Raw genomic sequence first — 19,306 nt, forward strand, 5'->3', positions numbered from 1 at the left:
ATTTTTGCGAGGTAGAAATGATAGATGAAGCTAAAGTATTAGTAGGTAAAATGCTAGAAGACGGCCATTTTCTTGAAATCTACACATCACTGGCATAATAGATGACTTTTGCAACTCTGGAAAAGCGAAAAAACCGTACAACTTGCTTGTAAAAATGATAAGTTTGGTCTTTTTTTGTCACTTAAAGTTGTGTGACTGATGCTCATTTTGAAATCGATGAAATAGTCAAGGACACGAAACATGTTATATATATATATATATATATATATATATATATATATATATATATATATATATATATATATATATATATATATATATATATATATATATATATATATATATATATATATATATATATATAATGACGGGTGATCTTTTCTGGAGCAGATTCACTCATGAATAAGATGTTAGATGGAGGCTTGGCTCCTAATGCTGTCACTTAAAGTTGTTAGATTTGTGCTCATTGCAAAATTGTTGGAAGAGTCAACAACACAAAGTGTGTTTAGTTTGTTGTTTAGAAATATCATATACAAAGAGCAATGCATTACAATCTAGTTACATAAAGATGATTGATTCAAAAGTGGCTTAAACATCAATTGTGAATCAAAGCTTAGATTCAAGGTAGACTATTCCATTACCCATTGGCCTAATGAACAAGACCTATGATTATGTTTCATGTGGAACTCACTTGGGTTCGAAACCTTGTGTGATCCATCTATTAATTACTTGTGTAATGTCAAAATATTTGAATACAATAGGATCAAACTAAAAAAAAACAAGTTCTTTTGCAAGCTAAAACAAAACCTCCAAATAGAGCTCAACAAAAGAGTGTGAAAACAACATTACCATCAAAAACTTGACTCAAATGTTACCCAAGCCTCCATTGTTTAATGATATTCTCCTTGACTAATTGATATGTAGATGCTCATTTTCTTAAGGATGACTTGATTTGACAGCATATACTTTGCTCAAACTTGATGGATTCTTGGAATGGATGAGGGAGTGACACAATTTATAGAATTTTGGAATGGAGAATGGATAGTAAAGGTCTAATGATGAGTTCATTGTGAAGGATGGTTGACAGGATCCCTGTACGATGAAGGAGAAGATGAAAGGTGGAGATTGAAGGTTTTAAATTGTGAATAGCTTGGATGAGCTCACTAATCATAGTAAGTGGTTGAAACCATGAGGGAAATAAGGATTTGTGCATCTAGATTGCCTATATTCTTGGGCTTGGTGGAGAGAATAATGGAACTATAATAACAAGTGCCTTTAGATATTTTGATTCTTGGAACATTTTAAGGGGCTTAAGGCATATTTAAATACTAATATTATTAACTATTTTATCCATGTGTGAGATGAAAAAATAAATTTTTATTTATTTATTGTGACAAAGTAGAAAGAAGGATTACTTATATAATAGGATTATATACTTTAATTTATATTACCAGTATTATCTCAATAGCTTAAGGATCCCCGTAGGATGAAGTGCAAGGGTTTAAGAAAGGTTCAGAGAAATGAAGATCATAGCTTAGATGTGAAACAAAGATCAATAGAAGAGAACCAGTCTCACACCATATAAAGTATGAAACCCCTATGAGGCAAACAGGTTACTGATAAAGTATAGTAAGCCAACTGTCATAATGGCTTGACATGAAAAAAAAAATAAAACAAATAAGAGAATCAAATATGATATCATGCTTTCACAACAACCCAAAAGAGATAGGGCAAAGGACTCACTTAGTATTCATTGAATGCATGTATTTCTCGATAGATTCACAGTAAATGACTCTTAGTTTCTTTCTAGAAAAATCATTGCGATTTATTTATTTCCATCATAATAGTTTTTGGTACACCCAATTTCATAAAACCCGATGGAATAGTTGAAGTGTTTTAATTTAAGGATGTTCTGAACTCAATGTCTTCCTTTGGTCATTGTCTTAAAATGCAATTGTAGTCTGGTTATAGATGGAGAAAAATGGAAATGAAGGGAGAAGATCAATATATGATTAGAACACAGGAATCAAAGCAAGGATTTCACAGTTCAAAAATGCATTGTTTAAAAAAAAAAACATTAAATAATAATGCAAACCAATCACCATTTTTCATAACAATGCATCTCATCAGCATTGAGTAACGTGACATTATCGAGCACTTTAAAAACACAGATAATGAAGGCATAAAATATCTAAGTAAACAAGAGGACAACACTCGAGGTTTAATATTTCCAAAAGCTTACCTGTTATATTGAAAATCTGTGACAAACCAATAGAAAGGTCTCTTCAATAAGACCTAAATAGAACTTCATGAAAACACTCATTCATCATGGCAACATAGTCCCGAAAAAGGCAAAATGTGAAATGAAAAAGCTGAATGAATAGCCCTGGTTCTTCAACTCCCATGCGCGCATTGAAGCTGAATAGAATATTATGAAATGGGTGACATTTGCCCTTTTTACAGAGCAATAGAAAGGTCTCTTCAATAAGACCCACACAAAACTTGATGAAAACACTCATTCATCATGGCAACATAGTCCCAACAGAGGAAAAATGTGAAATGAAAAAGCTGAATGAATAGCCCTGGTTCTTCAACTCTTGTGTGCACGTTGAAGCTGAATGGAATACTATGAAATGGGTAGCATTTTCCCTTTTTACATATTAAGCTCATGTTGGTCAAATTTTCAACCAACACGGGCATAGATTAAAAAAAAGCTATGTTTTCTCTTTCCATACCGACCAATTTAATAAATGGTCAAAAATTTTGGTCAAAAAATGACCTCAAATGTACTAGTGCCAGGTTATGACTTTACCGTCCATGAATGCAACATTATGTCCATCATCTTCAAGTGTTGTAACCAAGATTAGACTCTCTTTTATTCCTAGCATATAGAGTACTCCTTTGAGAAGAAGAGAATTTCCTGATTTTAGTTTCAAGGTGCAATTTCCAATTCCTTTGACAGAGTGTGCTGAATTATCACCAATGGTGACTTTGCCATTAACCTTTTCTGATATAGAGTCTAATGCTTCTTTGTGTCCTATAGCATATTAAGATGATCTACTATAAAATCACCCATGCTTAACTTGAGACTTCATTTGATAGTGATGAATACAATACACAATTCTCAAGATCATAGTTATCTTCTTCCCTAGTAATGTTTGTACAGTTCACTTGCTATTTAGAATTCTCAAGGCAATTAGATCTGTAGTGTCCAAACTTTTCACATCTGAAGCATTTTATCTTGGATAGATCTTTCTTAGGTTTGTCATTCTTTTGATTACCCCTTTTCTTCTTGAAGTGCTTCTTCTTGCCTTTATAGGAGTTTGTATTAAGAACATGAAGTTCTTCATCTTCCATTTTCAATTTTCCTCCTTTCTTAAGTTTTCTTGATTCTTCCTAAAGATAATCTCCCTTAAGTCTATTGAAGTCAAGAAGATTATCTCTAGCACTTACTCCTTGTGTGAATGTTTCCCATGAATTTGGTAATCTATCTATAGCCATTAGTGTTAGTTTCATATCATTAAGGATGGTTCCTATACTTGCAAGTTCATCTCTTAGGTTGGTAACCCTTAGGAAGTAGTATTCATCTATTCTCCCTCCTTTATTTGTATGTAATTTAGTTGCCTTTCTAGTGTGAGAACTCTAGTTTCATTGTTAACCTCATATATATTTAGTAATGCATTAATCATATCAAATGTTGTTTGATGTTTTGTTAGCAAGAGTACTATATCATTTTTCACTCCATCTAATATGATTTGAATAGCTTTCCTATTTCCTTTACTCTAGATAGTTTTATGAGGTTCAATAGTAGGTTGTCTGGATGCTGACTCAACAAATTGTTCTACATCATTTTATTCAAGAATCATCATGATTCTAAATTTTCATGCATCAAATCTTTCTTTCCCATCAAACCTATCCTTGGGTCTATTTGTGTATGCCATTGAAGATAGGAGAATGATGCTAGATATATATCAAGTATGATTATTTAATTTGCAAGGCCTAGGTTCAACTACCAGAGCTCTGATACCATAATTTTTTTTTGCAAATTCTATACTTGAATAAGATTTAGATTATACCTTTCCTAAGCTTTCTATAGATAATCTTCAATGTTTAGTTTTGTTGTAATGAAGAAATATAATTTTGGAATTTCTTTTGATTTCTACAAGTTGTCTTAGGGCAATGTTGATTAAGGAGCAGATTGCTATATTTTTGTGTGTCCTTGAACCTTCAACAACACCCTACCTAAATACCATACCAAAAGGGTATGACCCTATCCAGTTTGGCCTATAATGTCTCTTCAAGACCTCCACCCAGTCAAGGTAAATAATATGTAAACAAACTTAACTAAAACTAGTTAAGGTTAAGACACTCAATTACTGGAAGGGATGCCAATCATGTCTAGATGAAACAATATATATTCTAGGCATTTTATAAGGTATTTTAAACAGTGCTAAGGTCTGTATGATTTGATCATTCAAACCAATATGTGATCATAGTTATAGTTTTAACACTCCTTGGTTTATGGTCCTTTATACTTGGGTAGTCTTCATTCCACTAATATTTTGTTCCCTAATATGCGAAAACTCCTCGTTTTCATTTGCTACTCTAATGTTGTATTCTTTCCCTTTTAAAAGCTTTCCCATACTTTAAATACTTATTTTCCTATTATTACTCCTTACTCATTTCATTTGTTTATTTGTTATATGTAGGATTGCGTTGCTTAGTTGGTGCTTTCCTTTGTTTTTCACCTTCTTTTTAGTATTTTCCCTTCTCACTATGTCCTTGGAAACACATCAAGAGGGCACATATATATGTACCATGATGCCCAAAGTGGGACTGATGTGTCCCTTCATGTGGGTCTTGCCTATCCAAAGGGTACCATGTAACGAGTTTGTAATGACAATCAATCGGTTAATATATACCAATGACAAATAATTATTTGTAGGTAATTTACATATTTCTTAAGTTTTGTAATTTATTTATGATTTTTTATATCATAGAAATTCAATATCTTCAATTTGATTAGCTCAATTCATTTTGTGTTATAAGAGTCATTTTTTTAGAAAGTTCTCCATATTCCATATTTTTTGCTAAAACTTCGATACACAATTTGTGAATTATAATATATGTTAAGAGTTAAATAATATAGTATAGTTGTATTTGAGCAATAATATACAATTAAAATTTCGTCACACAATTTATAAATGATAATGTTTTATTAAAATATATAACTATATTTCATAAAACTATATAATTGTATAAATCTCTTTTAACAATTTACATATAATAATTAATTCTATAAATTTATAATATATAATGATAATTAAACAATATATTAGTATTATATTTGAATAATAATATAATATACAACTATTATACATTCTAAACTTATAATATACAAAATAGTAAGATATGACAATTTAAAATATTAATTTTTTAAATATATACTATATATCTAGTATTATATTTACTCTTTCTATATATAAAATAGCAACTATCACAATTTAAAATACTTAAAAAATATTATTATATACTATATATCTAGTACTATAATTATCACAACTTTATATTTCTAAAACAAAATTATTGATTATACTTATATTCAATATCAAATTAAAATTTTTAATTATTATAAATATTATTACAAGTACATGTCACTATGTGACACTTGTTATTAATGTTTATAATAATAGGATTTTATATAGAAGTTATATTATTATTAATATTTACAACTATATAATAATTAGATATTATTATCATTCTCAATATGATATAAATTTACAATTGAATAGAATAAAATAGATTATAAATATATATTCATATAATTATCAATAATGTTGTTGTGAATGCTTAATATTAATTCTCTTTGATGTTGGAAGAATGTAATGATTTATAGTATTGCAAAGTATATTTACTATTGTCAAACTACCATAATGGTTTTATTGATTTGTTATTGTTCATTTTGTTGGCTCATTAGGGTAACAATATATTCAAATGTTATTGTCATTCATATGGGGTAGATCAGTGATGATACTACAATGTTATATCTTAGTTAGGTGTTATGTTATTATTGCATATTTATTTGACATTTTAATCATTTTGAATGTGAGGTTTCCTTTTTAAGAGGGACATGATAGTCCATCATTTCTGAAATTGTTTGCCCTCAAGTAATGATACTTTATACAAATCCTACCAAGTAGAGTTAATGTATACACTGATGCAAGAAATCATAAATCATACATAGAGTTTACATATTAATGTATGATGACACAAAGAAGACACAAAGTATACACATGAATGCATGAAGACACGAAGCATACATGATATAGACACATAATACATAAATTGGGCAATTCCTTAATTAAGCCTTATAATTTATATTTTAGCATTAGAGAAAGGATTTGCAAAATTTTACTTCCTTATTGTACTTTTTGATTATGAACCCTGCAACCACATGTCAATTATTAGTATGTATATGTAGATATATAAACTTCAAAGAAAAGGTGTGGCATGAAAAAATAGTCCAAGCTAATTCCATACTAAGCCCAAGAGTGGGACTTTGACCCTCTTGGCCTTAGTGGTAGGTGTTAGGCATCTACATGAAGTGGCCTACTTAGTAGGATGCTTGTTTTCTTCCACATTTATACTTTATTCCAATCTAAGCCCAAGGGTGGGACTTTGACCCCCTTGGCCTTGATGATAGGTGTTAGGCATCCATCAAGGTGGTCTACTTAGATAATATTTGTATTCTCCTTCCAACCTAAACCTAGAAAAGGACTTTGACCCCCTTGGCCTTGATGGCAGGTGTTAAATATCCATCAAGGAGGTGTACTTGGATGGTATTTTGATTCTCTTTAACCTGTCCAACCTAATCCCAAGAGTGGCACTTTGACCCTTTTGGCCTTAATGGAAGGTGTTAGGAATCCATCAAGGTTGCCTACTTAGATGACAATTTCATTCCTTGCTTCCAACATTTATCCATAGATGGTGCCTTTGTATGATGTTGATGCAGGAGCATCCAGGGTTTCCTTGCAATCCTGTACTTTTATTCTTTCTACCTATTGATGGCGAGCTCCTATTGGTGTTGAGTGATCCTTTGGGTGCTGAGTTCATAGTTGCTACCAAGTGAATCCTTTGAATGCTGAGCTTGTGTAGATGCCAAGTGCCAGTTTCTACAAAGTGTTCATTTGCTGAGTTATCTATGTCTGGTTCCAGTTTGGGCCAAATTTTCTTGCATTTAATTTTGGTATAGATAGTTAATATCTATTAAGGGATGACTTGTGGCTTTCCTGGTTGTAGAATCTTCTATAAGCCATTTTGGCTAGTATTTAAAGAAGTTTAGGGTTGAGTTTAGAGGAGAGTAGGAGTCAATGAGTAGAGGAGAAGTGTGAGCAGAATTGAAAGTGCCAATTTGTAGTTAGATCTTTGAATGTGAATGTATTTGTAATTGGTCATAACCCAGAAGGCCTTACAACTGGGCATGTATGAAGATGTTTTGATGAATCAATAAAAGTCTTTCTCTCTTCTTCCTCCTCTGGTTATTGTTCCTTGTATTTGCTTCTATTGTGTTAACTCTTGCAGGATGGTTTGGATAGTTGGGTGAGCCTTTGGCCCTAGTTATTCACCCTTTGCTTGTGTCAGATATGATATGTGCCCATTCCATTACAAGTCATTACTTTTGCCTTCGTATGATGTAACACAGTCTATTCCACCATAGATCATCCCTATCTTGAGAAAAAAATCGTTTTGTCCATATATCAAATTCTTTGTATTTGTTCCATTGAGAACCTTCTTTTAGTTTGATCTTGGAAAATAATAATTTTATCTTAAGATGAGATTCTTGAAAATACAATTTTAAAAATAAAGGAATTTCATAAAATTTATCTTTAAATTTTAGAAATAAGTTAGAAGATAAACTTATCTTGATTTAAGTCGATAATGTTCGATGAAGAATAATTGTTTCTCCTTACTCATCTTTCAAGTTTGCAACCTTTGTAGTCATTGCTAATAGTCTTATATGATTCTTAACTTATTATCTCTAGTGTCTCTTCATATATGATCAACATATGAATCCATACTATTTCCCCTCTCAATTGTGTTATGAGAATTGTTATCTCTAATAAACCAATCATAATATTATTTAATTTACTGATATAAGATTTATTTCTCTCATCTTTACTTCATCCATTTTTACCCTACAGAGTGGCAGAATCATGCTCTGATACCACGTGTAATGTCCCCTTTTTGGATTTTCTCTTTAATTACTTGAAATTTCTAGTTTGAAGCTTAAATAGATCTTATTAACACTATGAATGATTTACATATATTTGACACTTGAAAATATGTGAAATTTATGTCCACCTCATAAATACATTAAGTCTTGAAAAAAATATTTGCATGAAATCAAATGTTTCCCTATAAAATAAGATATTTTATTATTAGGAATTTCATATAATAATATGAAAATTCATGTTAATATTCTTTGTTTATCTACCTTTCTTATATATTCTTCTTATTATTAATTATTTGACCCTTCTATCTTATTACTTAGTGGACCCTTCCCCTTACTCATGTTGGTGGTTTTTATGCATTCCTATACTTCCTCTCACTTTGGGCAATGTGATTTCATTTTTCTCCTATAATCTTCCCACATTCTTTTAAAGCCTCCTTTTTCTATGATCTTTTTAGTTTTATATTTACTATGTTATATGCCCTCCTTGGTTTATGGTCCTTTATACTTTGGGCAGTCTTCTTTCCACTAGTTATTTTCTCCCTAATATGTGTAAACTCCTTTCATTTGCTGCTCTAATGTTCTATTCTTCTCCTTTCAAAATCTCTCTTGTACTTTAACTACTTATCTAATATTTTGGTTAAAGAATTTTGTAGGGTTGGTACTCTTGATACATAAAGTTTTTGGTTATAATTGGGTATAAGTTTATGTTATTATATGAATTTTGAAGTTAATAGTTGAAAACATAGATCCATTGGTTTATGAGCAAGTTGTTATTTCTCTTATATTGTTGGTTTTGAGTGAATATATATTACTTCATCTAGATTTTAATTGTTCTTAGTATCAACTTTTATTTCATTTAGTATTTCCATTCATGGTGTATCTTATATTGTAGAATGTTCTTTTGAAGATGGTCAACTTATAATGTATATGGATGTTGAGTTTGTAGGCTTAAATATATGAATATTCAATCTTATTTTGGTATTCAAATTCATGGTTATGACTTGATACTTAAACCCTTCTTTTGATGCTTTCTAGTTAAAAGTGTTTTAAATAGTTATTTTTCTTATTTTGAAGAGTCAAATGAATCAACTTTCTATAGGGAGATGTACCTGTAAATTGAAAGAGTTTAGTCGTCAGTGATTGACTCAACTATTGAAAATAGATTGTTCATTTTAAGAAGGGCTTAGAGTTACTCTCTGTGAATATTTTTATAAAGGAGAAATTTGCTAACTAACACACTAGATATCTAGTTGTTGTTGAATAATTTCTTGTTGGCTAATAGATTCCTTTTTTTGTACAAGGATTTGTAGTTTCCACATGGTGCATCAACAAATAAGACATTGTCCACCAATGGCCACCTAGTATCAATAATTACAATCCACTATGCAATACCAAGCTAATATTGATCACAATGGCTACCAAGTAACACAAAATACTTCTTATGTCTAAAAATTATAGTTAGTAGAGGGACGCTAAGTGCCATATCAAGAAAAAGTCCAACCAAAAATGCAATATTAACCACATGGCTACAATTTCAACTTGTTCAACTAGGTGCTCAACAAAAAATGATGATACATTATCAGCAATATGGTAAACCAATGACACTAGTGCAACAAAACCAACAACATTAAGCTCAACCAACCATGCACCAAGTTCAATCTATGATTTTGTACCAAAAATTATAATAACTAATTCAATATTGAGATGTTACAATGGTGCAACATGGGCATCGATCTCAAACCTCTTCGCCCACAAGTTTACCTAGGTTTTCCATCACTGATCATCATGATCAAAATCTATTTAGAGGCACAATATATGAGAAAAGAGGAAACCCAAACATGGATGATAAATTTAAAATACCACTATCTTCGAACATGTTAATGGAACAAATTGAGAGACTAATATGACAAGTCAAGGCACTACAAAATAAAGGAATCAATAAGGGATATACACAACAATATTTATGTCCTAATCCCTTTGACAATAATTTGTATATGCCTATGTTTACTCTAAATTTTGAGGTACCAAAGTTTGAAAAGTATAAGGGAAAAAGGGGATCCTAAAGATTACTTTAGGGAATTTTATGCATAATGAATAGAGGTCACTTATGATGACACATACCTTATGCACCTCTTTCTGTAGGGTCTCTCTGGATAACCAATGGATTGGTATACTTCATAGCCTAGAAATATTTGATCATGGACAAAAATAGTTGAAAGTTTATATCTCATTTCATTTTCAATATTGCTATTTTGATCACCATGATAGATTTATGTGCTATAAAACAAAAGACAATTGAATTGGTCATAGTATTTTTTCCACGATGGTGCAATCTTGTTCTCAAGGAATAAGTCAACTTGTTTATTGAATTTTTCTAGAAATGTCTAAAAGGGAGACTAAAATCTGTATCTTATCAAGGGGGACACTTAGTCTAATTTTCAATCTTACCAAGTGTTCCCCTTGGTAAAAATTTATGTTTTAGTTTAGCTTTTAGCCAATATATAAATTTGTGCTCGAATTGACATATGAATGAAAGATTAAGTCTTAATGCCTTGCAATACTCATAAAAAATATGGATGAACATTGAAGGACACCCATTCAAAAAAGAGATATTAAGATTTAGCAAGACAACAATAAAGACAATTACAAAAACATAGTTCAAATGTGGCCATATATTAAAAATGTCATCAATGATGGAGTGGTTGATGAAAAACAATTGACAATACCCAAGACAAAATTAGTCTTCCTAGATTAATGATCCCAAATACTCAGGTGATAAATCAACCTTCTCAATCAAACATAATGACAAATGTAATTAAAAAAAAATACACAATGTATACTTCCTAGAGCTAAGGACATGCATCCTACAATTTACACTTTTGGAATAAACTATTGGACTAGTCCTAAACAACCCCATCAAGTTTGATCTGCTTCATTTGAAATAAAAAATAAAATGCTAGTCAAATCTTTTTGGAAGAATGACAAAGATTATTGTAAATATCATCGTAACATCTAAACAAAAAATTGAAATTCAGATCTTATCAAGGGTTAAAAGCACAAACCTATGTCACCTTTTATAAAGAAACGTGATATTAGAATGTGACAGTTCAACATTAATGACAAAAAAAATGGTATTTGTGTTTAAAATATGAAGATGATGTAAACTGATGAAATGTGTAGAATTGTATGAATTTTATGCCTATAATTTTTATAATTTTTTTGACTAAGAATTTATTCATTTTATTTTAGTTTGAAGTTCCTTTTTTAACTATAAAAAATATAGAATGTAGTTCCCATCAAACAAGTATGTGCAAATCATCTTTTTTTGTTCTAATTTGAAAATATCTTATAGATGACATGTATATCTAGTGACCAAAAAAAGAAATCATTATTTTTGATGTATATTTTCTTTGTTATAAGTACTCAAGTTTGACCTTGTTAGAATCTAACAGTTTTTTCCTCCCGTCAAAACTTCCCTATCAAATCTATACCTTCTTGAAAAAAAATTACATATTCGTGAAGAGGATTCTCTCCTCTAGTGATAAATATAATTTTTTAATTTTTTTGATATGATTTACTATTTTTTTCATTTTTTGAGGGAGCATCTTCTGAAATGTTGAAATATCGACTTATAATATTTTGAGATTATAACATATTATAACTAATCAAAACACTCAAAAAATTATATAATGATGATATTGAATCTAAGATCTATAAAAGGGTATTTTTAATTTTTGAAAAAGATTGAGTTTTGATAGAGAAATGAGATTTGACCAAAATAGGTTTTTGTATCACAAACGGTGACATAGATCTATGCTTTTACCCCAAGGGAGAGTTTTTATGTTTTAGTTTTCTATTTAGCTAATACCAAAATTTTATATGCTTATTGTTAAAATATACCATCCAAATTTTAATTTATCAAGGCTTAACTAAAGTGAAACCTTCAACAAAGTTCTCTAATATAGGTCATGCAATGTTTACTTTGAAAAAGTCCTCTAACACATATCACACAATTTTCAAGACTTTGTTACTTAATAATGGGAAGGCAGAAGGATTTAGCTTAAATTTTGATCCTAAAAGAAGTATGAATTAGATTAGACACCTCATAACTAGACAAGAGACTATACCAAGTACCTAAGAGTCAAGCAACTACCATAAACATCAAAGTACAAAGTCCTCTATGTGCAATAACAACTTGACAAGCCAAAATCACTTTGCAAGGACCTGAAAGCTGCCACCTTAGTATAACTTGCTTGACCACTTAGGGAAGAATTTTTTTATTTTTTAGTTGCTTTGCATATCCCCTATACATAGAGTAGTTCTAGAATTAATCTTTGTAATAGTCCATAGTTACTACAAACATAAATATGGATAAGTTTCAGGCCATGGTAGGCCATCTTGTTGGTACATGTTATATTTCCTTAACTCAAATTGACATCCCTAACAAAAAAGCTTGATGCAAGGTCTCTTATATTTATAGGTTTTTGTTTATAGTTGTAAGATAATGTGAGTTTTTGTAAATGTCGAAGGACTCAATATGTGCACATTAAGGGTCATAATTTTTTGATTATTCTAATAATGACATAGAAGCTTCCAAGAGAATAATGATAAAGCATTATGATGATGCAAAATGCCTTCTAAAGGGGACATCATATTACCTATCCAACTTGGTCCAACCATAGAGAATATGTCTCTACAAGTATTGAACCTAGATTTCTCATATAACATGACTCTTGTATAACCTTACATGCAATGAGGGTGGTTCCATCAATTTACCTTTAGTGTGTAAAATATCTAACAATGGCATGGAGGTCACTATTCCTAAAGATCTTGATACCTTTCAATATTGTGTCACTCTAAAAGGGACTCTTAAACAACAAGTATCTATGACCACTAAAGTACTGTCCTCCAATTTCTCACAATTTCTAGACTTGCTAACATGGTTGAAAGGGAGTTTTAAAGTTCAAGATTAAGGATGTGGAGAATACAATATGAATCAATATTTTCATATTGGAAATTTTTCTTCTTCCCCAAAACCTTATGGAAAACTACATCTCATATAGATAGAGAAAAATGGTGTTATTGAGTAGAAGTTTCCCCCTAAATTTGTAAGATGGGGAAAGTTGAGCAAGAAAAATAATGAAGATGATCTCTTGTCATGGATTTACAGAGGTGAATAGGACCAACCTATGCAATTATTAATTGAGTTGTGTGGACTAGGATTCAAGATTATGCAAAATAAGGGATATATTGGACCAAGTGGTCTTAGAACAGAAAAAATAAGGCATCAATTGTTGGAAATGTAATGAGAAACAAGTGTCCAAGAGGGGGGGTGGGTGAATTAAGAACCACTTAAAATTTTCACACTCAGAATACTTTTTCTTTACTTCTTTAGATTATCTAATCTATTTTCATGCATGAACATAAAGCAATAAAGAAATCAACACCATAATACTTTGACACAATATGTGGTAACCCAAAAGCCCTCCAAGAAGAAGGTAAAACTGGGGTGGGGATGACACCTACAATGCTTCACTATGACAGTATAAAATTGGCCTATTAGGGCTTACAATTGATCAGTAGTGATCTACTCTTTTAGGAGAATGAAGGACTATTAGGTCCACCTTGTGAGAGGATTTTATAATACAATGAAGTATGTACTCTGTTAAGAGATTCAAAAAAGAATTGTTAGGTCCACCTAGTTAGAGGATTTGATAGATGCACCTGTTAGGATTAGTCAACAAGTTAAAGTCTTCTTTGCAACTCTATTTGTTGAAATAGATCCTTTGAATAATAAGATCACTTAGTTGTGATAGATAAGTCTCTGCTCTTCTCTTTATATTGCTTTGTAGTCTACTTATTCAGTTTACTTTATCTTCCTTTTGTATTCCATCTTCGCTTACTTCACATTTTTCATAGATTCTCTCCTTTATTACATATTAGACAAACTAATTTACCTCCATATCCATCAAACAATAAATTGATACCAAGTTGGCTCATAATAAATATCTTCATAATAACCAAATTATACCTTTAAGTTGGTCAAATGTTGATGCTTGGGCTACACTATACACTTTGGTGTTATATTGATGCTTGAGAAACATAGTAAGCTTGGCTGATACTTTGGCATTTGGGTGACATTGGATGCTTGGGTAAAACTTTATCACTTGGGTGACACTGGAGCATATTGACTTGAACTTGATAGCTCAGTTTAGACTAAGAACTCGGTTTACACTGGGAATTTGGTTTACACTATGGAGCTTGATTTACACTAGATATTCTTGATCTTCTCAGGCTACACTAAAATTTGTTGTCTGATGGAAAGCTCAGTTGTAGTATTAACCAACCTTCCTAGATAACTTGAGTGTTTTTTTTACTAATTGACAATATAACTTGACACAGGGTGAACAATCTCCCTCTTTGGCATTAGTGACAAAAATACTTATCTTATGTAGTTCTATTAGTAATCCAAAACTTATTAATCAAAAAATTTATATCAAACTCCTGCTTTCCATGTGCCTGGTTTTGCAACTCAGTTTGAATTGAAAATTGTGGCTTGGTCACAACTAAATTGAATTTTTCAATTTTGTTTTTTGTTTTTCTGTACATTTGATCATCTACTTCATATAGAGTTTCCTTGTACATATTCCTCTATACATTTCTTCTACTCTATACAATTCTCCTTTATACATATTTTCCCCTTGTTTACATATTATATTTTCCTCCTTGTTTTTTTTATGAATTCCATAAACATATCTTTACAAGGTAATACCAAAATGAGCAAAGAAGTCTTTATGCACCTTCAAAATTAAAGACATAGTTAGTTCAATCATGAGATTTGCAACTAAGAAGTTTGTGTCATGCACTAATGTCTTGAATGTGCAAGATGTTTTTGCATCACATCCATGTGAGGAAATATCATACTTTGAATGTCTGATATTGTTATCCTAATTATAGCTTGCTCCCTTAGTAACTCTACCTATAAATCTATCAAAAATATGACTTTTACAAAATGATTGGAGCTGGAACTTGGGTTAAGTGCTAATGAAATGTCCCTTTTTTCTGATTTCCTATGATATTTCAAGCCTCTAATCATATTTTAAAAATCAAACAACCAATATTACAAAGATCCACTAGTTTCTCAATAAACCCCAAATTGGGTATGTCCGAAATAGTGCCAAAAACTTCACAACTTCACATATTATTAATAAATATGAAAATGAACATTTAAAAAAAAATTTCAGCAGCATAAAATCCTACAAAATGACATTACAAGATCTATATAGAATCTACACAATAGCTCACAAATGTAGGACACAAACTATGCTCATCGGGCTCCCGAAATAACACAAAAATGCCCGAAAACACCACAAAAACACTAATAAACTATCTCAGAAGTTGAACCACATCCCAATACATATATTCAGCTCTATTTTAACATCTTAAATTTTGAAATACAGAAGCAACCCAAACTGATATGAAATACTCAACCGAAAACACCAAACTCTTACAAAAAATACACTCGAAAATCCACAAATCTGCACTGTTCAGCACAAAGGCATACTCTGTATGAGCATGCACATGGAATGGATTCAAACTCCCATCCTTAGCCTTCCTAGAAACTTGAAAACTCCCGTTCTTTGGTCTCCTTCTCCACAGGTTTGGCAGCCTCTGAAGAACAACAAAGAAATGAGCGAAAATCAAGTTCTAGAATTAGCCCAAAATGCCTCCAAACCCCTTAAAAGAGGGCATAACCCTAACTCACGTCCAAGAGGGGTTAATAAAATGTAATTTAATAATAATTTTTATTTATTAGTCCATTGGTTTCCAAAGATTAGCCCCTTTTTCCGAAACTTCACCTTTTTGGAGCCTGCCTGCTTTAGCAAAGTTTATTATTTTTAATTATTTGAAAAGGGGCCACGACAAGTCCTCCCCTCCCAAATATTGCTTTTTCTCAAGCAATGAAGGTTGGAATTCTCAAGAATATGTGCTCCTTCCCAAGTTGCATCCTCTAGTGGTAATCCTTTCCATTTGACCAAATGCTCTATGACGCTTCTGTTTCTCAATCTTTTCTCTCTTGTATCTAAAATCTCTTCCGGTATCAAAACTAATTTTCCTTCATCATCAAGAGGTAATAATTCTGTAGATACTATGGTTTTCTGGCCTAGAACCTTCTTCAGGCAAGATACATGGAAAATATTATGTATTTTTCTTTTTGGTGGGAGCTCCAATTCATAAGCTACCTCTCCTACCTTCTTGATCATCTTATAAGGACCATAGAACCTTGGCTTGAGTTTCTCTTCCCCACTCCTCTTCAAGGTGGTTTGCTTATATGGATGCAACCTAAAAAATACCAAATCTCCCACCTCAAAAGATCTTTCAATCCTTTTCCTATCAGCATATAACTTTTGTTGGTTCTGTGCATGTTGTAGATTATCCTTGAGGGACCTTATTATGTCTTGGCTTTGCTTGACGAAATCACTTGCTGCAGGTACTCTACTATTAGAAAGTATTAGATCAACAAAGGAAAGGGCATCATAACCATAAAGAGCACAAAAAGGAGGTATACCAATAGACATGTGATGAGATGTATTGTACCAATACTCCCCTAGGTGTAACCATTTCACCCAAGCATGTTGTTGATTTGAAACATAGTTCCTCAAATATCCCTCTATCCATTTATTAACTATCTCTGTTTGTCCATCTATTTGAGGGTGATAGCTAGTACTGGGAGTGAGTTCAGTTCCTGCCAAATGAAAGAGCTCCTTCCAAAAAGAGCCGAAGAATCTACTGTCCCGGTCACTAACAATGTTTCTAGGTAAGCCATGTAATCTAAAAATTTCCTTGAAGAACAATTCGGCCACTTGTGATGCCTTGAAATCAAATGTGATAGGAAAGAAATGTGCATACTTAGTTAGTCTATCTACCACCACATATATGCAATCCTTACCTTGAACCTTGGGCAACCTAGTGATGAAGTCCACGGAAATACTTTCCCATTTTTGTTCAAGGATAGGAAGTGGTTGCAACAACACTGCAGGGAAATTTTGCTCACTCTTGCTTTGTTGGCATACCATACATTCCTTAATGTGTTTAAGGACATCCTCCTTCATACCCTTCCATGAAAACCGCTCTCAGATTTGCCTATATGTCTTGAAGTATCCCTGATGACCAGCCAAAGGTGTGTCATGAAAGGCCCTCAATATCCTATCCTTAGTTTTTGGTCCTGGCACTAAGAAGATCCTATTCTTGTAATAAATCAATTCATCAACAACCTTGTACCTGTTATCATCCACTAACTTTTCCAAAATCTTGGTGGCAAAAGAATCTTTAGCATACTCTGAAATTATGGAGACTTTCCAATCAGGAGAGATAGATGTTAAGGAACACAAAGTGGGCCTTCTTGAGAGAGCATCAACAACCACATTATTCTTTCCTTTCATGTATTCAATATCAAAATCATAAGATTGCAATTTGCTTACCCATTTTTGTTGATGATCATTCAAATCCCTTTGGTTTAAGAAGAACCTGAGGCTATTATGGTCTGTCTTTACAATGAATCTCCCACATACCAAATATGGTCTAAACTTATGAAGTGCATGCATGGTTGCCAACATTTCCTTATCATAGATGGAGTAACCTTTCTCTAATTGATTTAATTTTCTACTCTCAAATGATATTGGATGTCCCCTTTGGGTTAGGACAGCCCCTATACCTTCTCCAGAAGCATCACATTCAACAACAAAAGGTAAAGAGAAATCTAGAATTGCAAGCATAGGGCATGAACTCATTACCTCCTTAAGCTTATCAAATGTTTTTTGTGCCTCTTCTGTCCAAACAAAAGCTCCTTTCTTTTTCAAATTAGTCAAGGGGGCAGAAAGCTAAGAAAATCCCTTGGAAAATCTCCTATAGTAGCTACACAACCCGAAGAAACCTCTCAACTGTGTAAGATTAGTGGGTGGAGGCCAATCCAAAATTGCCTGGATTTTTTGTTGATCAACCTATACTCCTTTAGAACTTATAATATGTCCCAAATATAGGATCTCTGTCAAACCAGACTCACATTTAGATAGCTTAGCATAGAAGGATTGCTGCTCCAAGATTCCCAAAACAGTGTCTATGTGCTTTAGATGCTCTTCCCATGTTTTACTATAAATCAAGATATCATCACAAAATACCAAAATTTTTTTTCGAAGATGCTGGCTGAATACCTTATTCATACAAGATTGGAATGTTGCAAGTGCATTAGTGAGGCCAAATGGCATAACAAGAAATTCAAAGTGCCCATAGTGACATCTGAAAGCAGTCTTTTCCACATCTTCACTCCTCATTCAAATTTGATGGTAACCTGATCTTAAGTCAATTTTTGAGAAGTATACTGCACCATGTAACTCATCAATGAGTTCATCTATGCATGGTATGGGATACCTATTTTTTATGGTCTTCTTGTTTAGAGGCCTGTAGTCTATACACATTCTCATTGTACCATCTTTTTTCTTGACAAGTACCACAGATGATGCAAATGGACTAGAGCTAGGCCTTATGAATCCCATGTCTAGGAGTTCTTTAATAGTTTTTTCAATTTCTTCCTTATAACCTCTTGGATGGCGGTAAGGGGTTGTTATAACTGGTTTGGCACCTTATTCTAACTCTATAACATGCTCAAAACCTCTATCTGGTGGTAATCCTGGAGGCAAGTTATTGAAAACTATACTATGCTTATCAAGAATATTTTGAATTTCAAAATGGAAATTACCTTGATTCTTTGGAGAGCTTGTTGGATGGATTATGACTCCTGCTGCCCATGCTACTTGTCCTCTTCTAAATGTCCTCTCCATCCTCTTTGCCGAGACTGCCTTAGGTGCTCCATTCGATAAACCTCTCAATATGACTTCTTTCCCATTGGAATGAAATTTAAACTCCATAGTTTGATGGTTCATGTAATAGCCTCCAATAGAGTGCAACCATTGAACACCCAATACTAGATCTATCTCCCCAATACCAACCACATAGAAGTCATCACATAACTCATAATCTCCTAAGGACATCTTGAGTTGTTTCACCACCCGTGTG

Source organism: Cupressus sempervirens, chromosome 11, assembly GCF_028749045.1.
Source record: "Cupressus sempervirens isolate cs-2001-9-10 chromosome 11, ASM2874904v1, whole genome shotgun sequence".
Classification (NCBI taxonomy): domain Eukaryota; kingdom Viridiplantae; phylum Streptophyta; class Pinopsida; order Cupressales; family Cupressaceae; genus Cupressus; species Cupressus sempervirens.